Below are 13,802 nucleotides of genomic sequence, written 5' to 3'. Positions count from 1 at the left end.
TGGTGCCACAGCCTCATCTTGCCACATCAGGTGGGGAGATGGCAAGTCCATCACAGGACTGCCAGGCCACGTTTGTACCGAGGGGCTTCTCCCACGAAGACCACAGGCTTCAGCTGTCCCCTCCTGCAAGCAGATTTTGTCACGCAATAGACAAACTATTCTGCAGAGCTTCTCCATCAGCTGCCATCTAAATACAGCTGCCACGCGAATCAAGGCTGTTTCAATGACAGCCTCCACAGTGACCGCCGACGTCAGACGTCGAGACAAGTTTTGGCACCGACCCCAATCCAGGGAGTGAGAAATCTCAGTGCACCCAGAACCAGGCAGGGACGGTTACTCACGTGTAGAAGGGTTTGAAGTGTCAGGGTCAGATCCCATATTTTTTCCTAGGCAAGGACCCTGTCATTTATGCGTTAAATGGCACATTTATTCTGCTTTTCAGGGAGAAGTAATAATTACAGTGGCCGCCAGTCTCCAGCTCTTTCAGTCTGAACTTAAAGAAAGAACAAAAAAGGACCAAAGCAAACAGCGCTCCCGCAAAAATCTCTGAACTGTCTTTTAGTTGCTGGACAAAAGAGGGCCAGCTGATGAACCGCTTCCGTATTGTCCTGTCTAATTTCTATTTCATAACAGCAGCCAAGCACTGCAGGCAAAGCACTTCAGGAGGCAAAGCACTGCTTGGGTGTTTGGGCAGACCTGACCTTCAGCCTCCTGCCCATCACCATGCTCCAGGTGTGCCACGACTGCCCAGAACATGCTGGCCTGCGGTGCTTTCTTCTTTAATCGTAGGGCAAGGAGCGCCGAGCCAGCCTGGGCATTGGCGGCTCTATGTGGCTAAGTGCTTTCGAACGGCGCTGGAGGAGCCAGCACACGCCGGCGGGCCCGTCCACACGCAGGGCTATGAGATGCTCTCTCACAAACACATTTCTAGCGCGCATAACTCTCCTCCTAATCAAGCAGTCAGTCTGTTTCAGTGGAGATTTACAGAGAGGTTTTTCTCTTGGAAGCAATAATAGATGGACAGCAGGAAAGGAGAAGAAATTAATGAACGTAGTAATTATTCCCGAAGTTGCAAATAGGAGTGATTCCTCACCCTGAGACAACTCTGGAAAACAAGATTAAAATGCTTAGGGGACATATTCTCGAAACTGCAGGTAATAGAACAGATAAAATATATTTACAGTATCTCACAGGGGACACGTACTTTTTATTCTGCTGAGGAATGTAATACTCCACTCCTCATTACAGAGTTAAAAGGGTGTCCTGAAAAAAGCAACTTAACAAAGCGTCTTTAATGGCAACCGGGTCTGGTTCCAGAAACACAGGCTCTCCTCTTCTGCCCTGCACACCAAAGCGCAAAAGAAACACAACGAGCATCTGCAGGAACACCTAGCACATAAGCAACATTAATAATCTACACAAATAGCACGATGTAACAACCGGCAAAAAGGAGGCTGGAATGGGACACGGGCTAAAACAGTGCTCCCTCCGCTGACACCTGCTAGGAGGAGGAGGAGGAGGAGGAGGGCAGGCTTGCCTTCCCCAACTTCCTCAGTGCCCGCAAATCCACGGCTGCCAGCTAACAGACTGTGCCTGAAGTACCCGCCAGCAGAAACAATTTGTCATGTGTCAGATCAAATAACCTCTTATGAGACCACTGTACTCCCTGAAGCAGACGGCTGCCAAACTCCAAAGGAGAAATCCAAGAAACCTAGCTGGCCGGTGTCAGACCCAAGTGCTTACAAAGACCAGCACACTTTTCATTTTTAAAACACATCAGTACAACGCAGTCTGTTCCTGTGCAGCACTCCCATGCGAGGCAGCCATCAACAATATCCACTACTAAAAAGAATTTGGTGTTTAAATTATCACTCTGGGTTGAAGCTCCTCACAGTCCAGAAACTTCACGCTCCTCATCCAGCGGCGCAGCCTCTCGCTCGTCCTAGGGAGGCATTAAGAAGGCTAATGTTTGCCAAAGAGCCTTGGCGCAGTAACGTGCTGAGATGGATTATCATCCGCCTGAGCAAGCGCTCCTCCCCTCCCAGCCAGCCTCACTCTCTCTCACTAGAAGTGAATTCCCCAAAAATTGAATTACAGATTACTTTTTTTTCTTTGAAATAATCCTAGAGCCCTTTTTTTGTTTCATTCCCGAGCACTATCGCAGCTTCCCATGCCCTGGGCTCGTGTCATTCCAGACCTTGTGTCGAGGCCCCTCGCAGGTCCCCCGTTTGCTGCACGGTCCTGCAAGAAGCATTAAAGCCCTGGCTCAGCTGCAGGGAACACCATTCTCTCCCTGTTATCCTGCTGGGCAGGAGGACAAGCCCCTAAACCTACTCTGGGTACATCTGTAAGATTTAATCATGCCAGCCAGTAGCGTGGGGAACCCAAATCATTCACCTGCTCCTGCAAAGACCAGGCTCAAGAGCTTACTGGTCTGCATAGAGGGCAAATCCCGCAGCACAGGGCTCAGCCGCTGGCTCCAGATGTTCCAGGTGCCAGTGTGCTTCATCTGGGGCCAGCCAGCTGAGCCCCACCACGGCCAGGAAAACCGCTCCTTCCATAGAAGATGAATAATTGCCCCAGAAAAGTTTCTCTGCCCGAGGTTCCTGGATGGGAAGCTTGACCAGCCCACAAAGAAGGTTAGCTTATCGCAAAGTGAGAGCGAAGGGGACAAGGGCAGGAGATCCAAAGGAAGGATGAGAGAAGTAGGAAACACTGCCTCAAGTCATCAAAAAGCAACTGCCTAACCCAAAACCCAGCAACAGAGCCTTGAGTGACACTACATATCAACAAAAAAAAGTGAGAAAAGGGAAAACCTGGCAGCCTAAAGCAAAGAACAAGGAAAGAACAAGGTGGCAGGCACCTTGGTATTGGTCATACCAGTGCAAACCTCAGCTGTGTGGGTTTTTTTCCAGAATTCATTTAAAGAGCATCTGATGCCTCATGACAAGTTATATTTAGACACCGTTTCATTTGTACCAGGACACCTCTCCAGCCACAGGGACTGGCATCAAGCACTGGACACCGCCTTGCCAGCCTTACTTGGACAGGATCGTTGTTTCCTACGAGCATCTCATCCAGCGCAGAAAACACCATCAGCCGGTACGTGCACCAGGAGAGCTGTAAAGTATTCGTGGCACTGCTTTCCAGCAAGGAGCAAAACAGGCTGTTACCGTAACACAGGGAGTGTTAAACCGAGATCTCATGGAGGAGGAGGTTAGCAGACACAAGTCTGTCATTTAGAGCGATGCTTTTCAGGCACTTACAGCTGCAGAGATGCCAGTTGAGAGCCAGGTTCCCACAGCCTCTCCCAAGCTTTAGACACTCCAATTTCCACCCCACAGCTCTTTGGACGGTGACGCACCCCGGGTCAGCCAGCGATGAGCAGAGCCAGCACCAGGCACAGCCAGCCCTCGCCCCCAGCCACCCCGCTGCCCCGGCCCGGGACCCATTTGCAGGCAGGTTAGGCAGGAAAGCTTTAGGCATCAATCCAGGACACGGCTTGAGCTCACACCTCTCAACGGAGGACGAGGGCCTCCTCTGAAAAATTTACCTTTTTTTTCGGCTCTCTGCCTTGGAGAGATTTCAGAGAGCAATCAAAGGGCTGTAGTGCTGCGGGAGGTCAGGGCACCCACACTGATTTCCTCAGCAAATTCTGGTTATGTTTCTAAACAATGGAAAATTTCCGAAACACTAAGAGAGAACAAAACCCACGCTAGCCACCAGAACTCAACAATGCTCCAGCCAGCAATCTCGCTCTGCTCCTCAAGTGATGCTCTGCACAAACCCAAGCAAAGGAGCCCATTTACAACATCATCGATGAATTTCTTTACCTCTAGAAAACTTGTACAAGTGCCACGCTTGTGAGTGCCATTATGATTTCCAACAGCCTCCCGCTGACGTTGAACAGACTTTCCAAGCTTCTCTGCATACATTTTGTACTTGATTACCCCACGCTTGCTGGAAGAAAAGGAACGAAATGCACTCAAGAGCCACTTGCTTATTCCCGATTTGGGTACAACAATGTCAAATGCAACAACATCATTTTTACCTCCTGGCAACCTCCTTGTGCCAGAGCTAGCACACACCACTTCCAGCCAGCGGAGACAGGCGTTTCCCACCGAAGGAACGAGAACCTCACACCCAGCCCTTCGGTTCTGTGACCCGCACGAGGACCCAGCTCTACAAGCCGTAATGCATTAAGCAACACAATATTCAAAACTAAGTCCAGAGTTTGCAGCAGAACCTAGCTCACCCAAGGCTCCTGCTGGAAATTTTCCACAGTGTAACAGTTTATTTTGTGGGCAGGAAGAGATCAAGAAAATTAAGTCAGAGTAAGAAGAAAAAACTTGCCCTAAAGTGAGTAGCTGCACTAAAGCAGCGGTCATGAGCAGGCCAAGTACACTTTAAGGGCTATGCTTTTTCACTTCCACACTCTTGGAAACAAAAATGGACTGACTTTGTTCTGTATGCATATTGTCCATCATTTGTTATTGTCTGTCTATTGATGCTTACTCGAAAAACAAAATTTAATTAAACCCCACAGTACTGCATAGCCTGCCTTTGAAATATGCCCACATTAGTGAATCATTACAGTAAATGAAATACAGCTTCATATCATATTTTTCAAATAACGTCCTAAAACATTTACAAATTAAATAATACTCTTGCAGAGAGAAATTAAGAGACACAGTGTTTAGCAAGGGCAAAGAGATGTTTACAGATGAAATCTGAAATGAGATGTGGAGGCAATGAGGCAGAGAGGTGCCGGAGGGCTCTTCTAGACCTTGTCGAGACGGTTCTCCCTGTACAGAAACTAGACGAAGAAAGAGTGCGCCAGTGCCAGGCGAGCAGAAAGGGCAGCGTCCCCAAACCCCCACGGAGGTTTCAGCACGAGCTTATTCAGCGTCTGGGGTGCGCCGGCACGGTCTCCAAGCCGGGGAGTGCCTGCGCTCCCCTGCATGCAGGAGAGCTCAATGCTCCTGCGCACCCTTCGCGTCCTTTGGAAACCCGGCCAGAGCCGTACTGGTCATAGGGAAATGAACCCTTGCAACCGACTCAGAGCAGGGAAAGTCCAGACTCTCAATGGGCTGAGAAAAGGGATGCAGAAAGGTGCTCTTGCGGCAGGATGAGAAATACACTGCTAATATTTACCAGGAGCAGAAAACAAAGGGAGCTTTGGTTTCTCAGGGTAAGTAAAAGCACAAGCAGGTTAGTGAGTCAGCGTTGGTCATAGCAGCGATGCCTGATGTTGAGCAAAGCAAAGCAGCATGTTAAAAAGCAAGTGAATATTACATGAGCCTCACAGCTCCGGCTTGAAGAGATCCGAGATTTGTCTTTTCCTTAAGAGTATCTGGAGCGATGCCAAGTGTTCTTCGACAAATTATTTACTCTGAGAAATCATTTTCCCTAAACAAGGGTAGCCCGTTACCGCATCCTTCTTCACGTGAGCCTGGAAAAGGCTGTGCCCTGCAGCTCCTACGGCCCCATCTCCATGGTGATGCACCAATGGAGGTACCGACTCCAGCGAGAAGGCAAACCTCCCCCAAAAAAGGCTGAAGACGGCAGAGCTCTCACCGGCGTGAGCCCTGGAGAAAGGTGGGCTGCGTGCGCCGAGCATGAGCGGCGCTGGCAGGCAGGGCTTTCACAAGAAGCGGAGCGTGCCAGCCTACAAGCAGGCTGGAAATGAAGAAGAAAACCTTGCAAGGGCACCTCTGGATCCATTTTACAGGAAGACGGTGAAAGATTCACAGCTGCTGCCCATGCCAGGGATCAGCAACTGACAGACGAATTCCCGTAGGTCCTGCTGAGTTCTCATCAGCATGTGAATCTATTATTTAGAGGAAAAAAGTTCGGCCTGGTATATAATCACTGAAAACTGTCAACTTCCAGCCTACGTGGGGCTTTTTCTGCGGAAAGGATTCTTCTCTGTGAATCAGGGACTCCTCACCAACTTCACATCGCAAAATTAAAAATGAACAGCTGCGGCAAAGGGCAACCCATTATGCATCACCTTATCAGTCCTACAATAATAACGAGCCCTGGGACCCCAAGACACTACACAGCACATAGCAAGGTTGGGCAAAACCCACTGGAATATAGAAAATGCAGCCCAGGATCCTTCCTAAGGGAAAAATACGGTGGTAGAGAGGCACTGGGAGTGACATAAAAGAGCTGGCACACAGAGCATCCTGCCTGCACCGGGGATGGAGACTGACAAGGCTGTGCGGGTCCAAACTGCGGGAGGCAAAGCACAGCACTCGTGCAGCAGCAAGGCGGCTGGCCCCTACCTGCTGACGTGCCCCCTCCCCTCTCACACCAAAGCCTCCAGCGGGATCAACAACTCACGTCCGCTCGCCTGCACACCTCCACGCTCACTCTCCCCTCAGTGGACAGCGTGAAAGCTGCCCGGCAGCACTCAGGCAGATTCAGGCTGGCTTTGTACTTTCCAGGCTGTGGCAAAGCCTCCCTGACACTTAAAAGCAGCACAACCGGCTTGCATAAAAGATGAAGATTGCTGAACCTCCTGCAGCCTTCCTGAGGTGAGAGCAATCTGTGCGCGCTGTAATCATCAGGCAGCGGGAGCGCGCCGAAACCGGGGCGGCTAGACTGCAGCGCGCGGTTAAAAATGACCGGGCTTCACATTTACAGGTATTTTAAGAAACGTGCTCACCTACAGCTCGCCAGCACTTTTCTCCACCTCTGAACATACCGAGAATGAGGTTTGAACATTTAAAACGGGACTGTTACTCCCGGTTTGCTGGAGGAAATAAAGGGAATGGGGTGTCCGACAGGGAGGAAGGGGTACAGCCCAAACACCTCTGAAAGTGCCCTACTTCTGCAGTTCAAGGTTAAACATCCCATTTGCACTAATTTCTGAGCCTGCTTCTCTCAAAAGCCGCGCCAGGTAATTAGAATCATTATAACTATTATTAGACCATAATATTATTATAGCATTTTTGCTACACTTGACGTCTGTTGGCTGATAGATTTAACTGGTACATAAGAAATAATTGCGGATAGATTTCTTGCAAATGAGCACCAACGCGGAAGACATTAAAGCGTTTTGCATTGAAAAAGTTAATTTTATGGAAGCATGCTTGAAATAAAAATTCTAAAATTAACAGTTAAACCTTTAAAAACTGTCATTAAAGAAACTATTTCAGTATAAAGTAGGCAGCCATTAAAAAAATCCTGCATTTTCTTTAGATGCTTAAAGGCATATACCTGGCTTGGTATCTCCTTCAGATCAACACATGCATCTTCCTCCCACCTATTCCAGTGACCCAGAGGTTTCTAAATCATCCTTCCATCTTCCTTCTCCTCTCTCTGCAGCAGGCTTTTGAACTATTTGGGCAAAGAATCTGACTGCGCAGAGAACCGGTACAATCAGGATTCTTACAACCTGCTCACTGAAAATCCTACAGAATTATCAGCAAACACACATCTAGAATACAGTACAGCTTCTTGCATCCCACAAAGCCCAAAGGGCTTTGCAAACTGGACTCGGGAAGCTATTTATCCACCACAGAACTTCAGCCGTAATCCAGAGGGGAACACAACCTTTCTACCGGTATTTAACTACAGCACGCAGCCCCCCGGAGAGAAGCAAGGAAGAATCCAACAGAATCCACAGGAATGCTTTAGGGAGGCTGAATTTTCTCCCCTGGAACTGAAATTTGGTCAGGGCACCCACCATCAGCCGTGGACCAATAAAGGAGAACAAACAGGGCACAGCTTCTCCACCCCGTGGATGATGTCCTCGAAGCACAGCCTGAGCGAACAGCTGTGGTCGGGTACCTCAAGTTACCAGCCTTGAGAGGTGGAAGAGATGAAAACCACAGAGGAACTCTGTGTGGTCCTTGAATTCAGTGGGGCCCAAATTTCACCCCACAGTTACGCCGATGTGCAAAGAAAGGTGGTATAGTGGGTGGAAGCGCACTTCAGAAAAGGACCAACCTCTTAAAATTCAAAAAGCTGAACACAGCAGCTCAGTACTTACAGAACTCAGGGGCGGTTAGAGCTGGTCCTGTTCGGACAGTGACGTTTTCTCCAGTTAAATGTATTTCAGTTAAAGTAATTCCTCTTCCTTAAGCTTCGTTCGCGCTGAGAAGGTGACCGGCAGAGCCCTGGTGGAACGAGGTATCCTGCAACCGCTCCCACAGCAACACACTATTCAGGGATAAAAATGAGTGTAATTAATTTTTCCAGAGGAAGTAATTTTTTTTTTCCAGAGCAGAGCAACCACACAAGGAACTTTGAATTGCTTGAGGAGAAAAATGTATTTTTACTACCTTAGTCACATGCAGACAAGCCTAGCTCTCACTGAGGACAGACCTACAGAGAAACAAAGGGGAGCAGGACACTACGGACACAAATTCCTCCCTGCAAACTGCTCTGCTACCAAAGCAGAGACAGCCGGGGAGCTCTCGGTGGAAAGCAGGGCTGAGCGACCGGAGGATTGCCTCTGAGCGATGCTAGTCCCAGCGAGCACCAGCGAGAAGCCCCAGTTAAATGAGGTTCATGAAAGCTCTTGAAAATCACCCGAGTCTTCAGAAATGGGGCACAACTCCCCCTCTACAGAGATCTGCCCATCACACCTCCGACCAGCACAACGGCATTAAAGCAGGCTGTTCACTCGATCCACCTGACACTCTCAGGCAAACCAGAGGAACTCGGACTACGCGAGCTCACCTTAACGAGGCACAGTGCTCATTACTAACTAAGGCAAAAAAAAAAAACCACCAAATCAACTCCCCCCCACACACACTTTAGGGGTAGCTATCAACGATTCCCTGTCACAACAGCAGAAAACCTCACATATGGGCCCTCGGAGCTCAGTCCAGGTCTGCTTCTATTCATCCTTTTCATTAATGGCCTGAACAAAGAAACAGAAAGTACTTTTATAAAACCTGAAAGGATGCCCAGCAGTTAAGAGCTGGAAGCACTCCGGAGGTCACGATCAGAATTGATAAACTGAAGAAAAGTTCCAAAAACACCCACAAATCAATAAAAAGAAAGCACGGAAAACAATGCAAAGAACCGCACTTGGAAACAGCAAAAAGAAAGATCAAGCACACGAATACAGCCCAGGGGAAAGCTCTCTGCACAGAGGTAATGCTGAGGAAAATGGGGACTGGACTAAAAATGCGACGTGTGTCAGCGTTGTGACACCACAGCTCCATCTGCAAAGAGCTAAACATCATTCTGTGACTTAAGAACATAAAATTCCTAATTCTGGGCTGGAAGGCTACGCTCAGTGCTGGGTACCACCCCTAAGAAAGTCGCAGACAAACCGGAGGGTCTGGGCAAGAAGCGGAGCAGTCAGTGGTGTAAAACACAGCCCCGTAGCAGCTGTTGAAGAGTTTCTCCATCCCTGCTCCCCTCCAGGGTCGTTACCAGCTCTCAGCATTTAACAGCTGTTTACAAGACGGACAACCATCCGTTGGGCTCCCCATCCTATCAAGGCAAGAGACAAAGCAGCCTGCTTAATTTGCTAAAAAGCGTGAGTTAGACGAGGTATCAGGCTCTCTGAGACTGGGATTTCATCAAGTCCCAGAGGGAACTTGCCCCTGTCCAGATCTGCACCAACATCCCCCGCCGTCCAGTCTGGAGCCGAGTATCTCTCACCTGGCCTCAGGACAGGGACATGGACAAGGAGGCTTTTCCAGCCCTGCATTTCATTTTAGCATCCTCCATCTGGCCACTCCTACACCGCTACAGCAGTGACATCTTAGAGCTAAATTAACAGCCTTCTCTTCCCCAAAATACAATAGAGCTCCCCATCCTCCCGAAAGGGCACCCACACAGCAAGGCAGAACAAGCACAACCGTTTCAATCCACGTCTTCATTACCTTTCATGAACGACGCTCTTCAGCTTAATTTGCCACCAAGCTACCTTGGCGGCGAAGACGGCCTTCCCACGCGCTGCAGGGCGAGGGATGCTGACCTGGGCTGCCCGTGAGGAAGGGCAAGGCTTCCCTCCTCCCCCCTCATCCCCAAACAGCCCCACTGACCATTACAACGGGCTGTGGGCCACCACCCAGCCGAGCGGGCAAGCCCTCCCTACAGAATAATGTGAAGCAATGATTGCTGAAAGCAATTGAAATCATCGAAACAAGGTGTTTCAAAGCGAGCGAGAGCAGCTGTGCCTGTGCAGCAGATGCCATCTGCACACAGCTGCACCAAACGCCGACTGAAGTCTCTGCGAGAAATCCGGCAAGGGGGCAAGATCTACAAATCTTATGCAAACGTGAGGCTTAACTTCTAGGAACATTGAAGATTTCCCAGTGACTCGAGAGGATTTTGAGGTTTTTTGAGTCAGAGCTTTAGGAGCAAGCTGCCTCGTGAACCACAGCCAGAAGAGATTTGACAAAGCCTTCGTTAGCATGCGCCAACTCCTTTCACAGGGCTGTTTCCCAGAAGATCCCCAGTGCCGTGTCATTTTTCACTTCAGGTGCTAACAATATCTACGTGTTAATAAAAAATAATAACTAGCTTTATAGGGAACTTATCAACAAAGTGCCTAACAAATCTTAATTAAAGCTGATTCACCTACTTCACGAGTGCAAGATAAACGTCATTTCTCAGAGGGGAAAGCTGAGCGGTAAGAGAGCTGAGGTGGGTTACAAAAGCCACAGAGGGAGTCAGTAGCAGAGAGGATTAACACGTAGAAGGCTGACTATTATCCCTAAATTTATCCCAAAATCCACTGCCTTGCAAATTCTCAGGGTATAGTTGATGTGCTTTCAACCACACCTGCCCAGCTTGACCAGATGGGTATTTAAGTAGACTTCCATTTCCTTGCCAAGTAAGAGCAGACAGAGAGAGGGTTTGGGGCTGCTGGAGAGTTCTTCAGGTGTTTTATTGCTCAGGCTAAAGAAATTCTCAACTGTAAAAAAGGAGAAGGTGGCGGCAGCAGCACCAGCACTGGTCTTGTGCTGCTTTAGGGCATGGTGTCGCAGGTTCAAGGGCTGTTCTGGTAACTCATTAGGGATTGCCAGTTTCCAGCTTATTTCTTTAAAAGGATCATACTTGTATCCCTTCAAATCTAGTAAATACACACAGATGGCAGACCCCAGGAACTTGCAAACACCGCTCTCATCTCCGTTAGCTGCACTTCTACATTAAAGTTTCTGGGACAATATTTTGGATGCTTCCACCATAGAAACGCCTTGGAGGCTGCTGGAAAATACCAACGCAGCCCAGGCCGGTCATTTTAAGGCAGGGTTGGGGGAAAGAAAAGAGAGGAAAAAAAGAAGTCCATCCCTTAGTAACGCTACTCCCAGCACACAAATGAATTCAAAAGGATCACGCAGAGCAGAAACACTGTGGTAGCACGTTCGGTAAACGACAGGGTGTGTCATCGGCTGCTAAGGCCTAGAGACTTATCTGCACTTAAAAGGTTTCCTACCAGGGCTGTAGCCGGAGCAGCCTCCTCGCGCAGACAGCTCTACCAACAGAAATGGCTGTGCAGATTATACTCCTTTGGCAAGCAAATTAAACAGTATCAGTGAAGCCATACTTTCTGCCTCTAAGCCGTATTTGTACCAGGTTAGTTTTATCAGCAAAACACTGTAAAATATATAACTTGCCCCTAAGAAACTGTGTCTACAGAACTTGTTAGCGTAAACCTAGGCCATCTTGAGAGGCGGGTAGTGTTGATTATTTGTCAAAGATTACTTCTCATGTGAGTGTTAGCCAACCACTGAAGTTAAACATTTTAAGGCAATATTCCAAATAGTGTTTATATACAAAATTCCATTTGTTCAGTTTTCACTCCCTGGCTTTGGGCAACATCTAACTTCACTAGTTCTCCGGCAAGAAAGCCATATGCAAGCTTGTACCAAAATAATTAAACCGTTTTAAAATTCAGGCCTCGTGTTACTGAGTGCATACCCTGAAGAAAACTCCATTTTAATGGCCCAGAGCTCCACCAAAGGTACCAGGACACTTTTATTCCACAGCTGCCCAGGTGCAAAGGGGGCCTGAGGTCTCCCAGCCCACCCTTGTGCCCAAGGCTGAATCCAAACTGCTCCTGTTTTGTTGAATTTGTACTTAAAACGCTTCAGTGTAAGGGACCCAGGCATCCTGCCCTGCACTATGCAGGTCGGTGCCCACCCCAGGGCCCTGATTTTCGGTCCCTTCTAGAACACGACAGCCCAGGCACCTGCCTTTACTCCCCAGCCCTGCCCAAAGCAGGCCGCCGCCCCCCGGGTTCAGGGCAAACGCCGCTACTCCACGCCAGAAGCAGCTCTCCGGGCCCTGCGCCCTCAGAGCCTGGGCAGGGCCCCCTCTGTGGGAAAGCGCCGCGGCAGGCAGGCCCCCCGCCCCGGCAAGGCCTCACCGCCGGCTCCCCTCGAACGAGGGCACCGGCAGGACGCGCTCCGGCGCGGGGGGAGGCGGCGGCCCAGCCTCGCAGGGCCCGTGTGCGGCCCAGTCCCCCAGCACCGAGCAGCGGCCCGGGCCGGGGATGTCACGGCAGCGCCCTCCCGCCTCGGCCCCGGCCGCCCCCCCACTCACCGCTCCGCACTGCGCACGCTCCGCTCGGGCCCCGCCCCCCGCCCAATCCGCGCTGGTCGATGCCGCGGCCCCGCCCCCGCCGATGGCCCCGCCCCCGCGGAGGCCGCCCGCGCTCCCCGTGAGGCGGCACCGCCGCCCCTGTACGGAGCGGAGCTGCACCCTGTCCCGGGCCCGGGCCGCCGGCGCCGGGAGCGGCCCCAGCAGGCAGTAGCGGGCCTCACCGGGCGTTCAAGGGACGCCCTAGCTGTGGGCAAACAGCCTGTGCCGGACAGCGGACACCCGCCCCGCCGAGCCCTGGAGGAACTCGGTCACCCCGAGGGGCTGACTGACTGACTGACGGTCGCCTCTCCGTATCGGTTTTAGAGAAGAAGGACAAAATAAACGGCTTTTTAAATGGCATCTGCTTGCTTTCGGGGTGGCCGCCCGCCGCAGCCGCCCGCGTGCGGGCTCCAAGCACCGGGACCTTCGCTCGTCGTGCGTCGTCCCTCGGGCCTGCGCGGCACCGCGGGGCTCGCCCTCCCCTCCAGCCAGCCCCGGGGTGCCGGCAGCGGCCTCGCTCGGGGGGAGCTGGGGGAGCAACGGGAGGGGCACAGGGGCGGCCCTGAGTCCCCAGGCAGCAGCGATGCAGCCGGGGAAGGGTGCCTGCTCCCGCGGGCCTCCCCTGCTCCAGCCGCCACCTGTTCCCGAGCTCCCCCCGACCCCCGCGCCAGAGGGGTGGTGAGGGAAAAGGAGGTGACATTTGCAAGGTTGGTGAGATGTGGTTGGCCTGAGCCATCTCCCCTGCCGCTGGCTGCTTCAGCACCCTCTTTGTTTTTCACACCTTTTGAGGCAGGTAGTGAAGTTTAACATCCAAGGGTGTTAATTCACAGCCTTGGCACCTGACGTCCCCTGGACTGCGCTGAAGAAGAGGTGAGACAGTCGGACTGGAAGGCACGGGCACTGCCGGGCTGCCGCAGGTGTGAGCCCGTGGGTCCCTTCTGCCTCGTTAGCTCGCAGCACCGTGCTGATTAAAATCGGGTGCCAAAGCATTTCCCACCCCTCTCCCGGCCGGTGGCTGAGTGATGGCATTGCAGAAATGACGGAAAAGGCACAGCCACGAGCTGCGCAACCCTCCTCCCCGGCAAGGGCTGGGCTGGGGAGCAGCTGATGCACGAGGATGCCCATGGGCTTCAGCGCGTACCAGGCAGCGGCCAAAATTAAACCTGCAATGCTTAATTATCTAGCAAAGGATGCTCAGCGACAGCAAGCGACAACTGACGGGACGGCAGGGTGTAAGGGGA

General features: G+C 51.2%; 1 protein-coding gene across 9 annotated transcripts in view; it reads right to left on the bottom strand.

Moving 5' to 3' along the window:
- The window catches only part of SIL1 (SIL1 nucleotide exchange factor), a 101,800-nt gene extending 89,244 nt beyond the window's left edge, over positions 1–12,556 (bottom strand). Inside the window, exons 1-4 of one of the 9 annotated variants that reach the window (XM_075164063.1) lie at positions 11,414–12,307; positions 8,821–8,878; positions 8,695–8,718; positions 8,003–8,172 (exon numbers count right to left, since the gene is read on the bottom strand). The gene's annotated coding sequence lies outside the window, so the exon portion shown is untranslated. The other 8 variants (XM_075164067.1, XM_075164062.1, XM_075164061.1 and 5 more) reach the window with 8 other exon arrangements.
- Positions 12,557–13,802: the final 1,246 nt, after the last annotated feature.

This window comes from Calonectris borealis, chromosome 15 (genome assembly GCF_964195595.1).
Source record: "Calonectris borealis chromosome 15, bCalBor7.hap1.2, whole genome shotgun sequence".
Lineage (NCBI taxonomy): Eukaryota > Metazoa > Chordata > Aves > Procellariiformes > Procellariidae > Calonectris > Calonectris borealis.
This window is presented reverse-complemented; position numbering and strand designations above follow the sequence as displayed.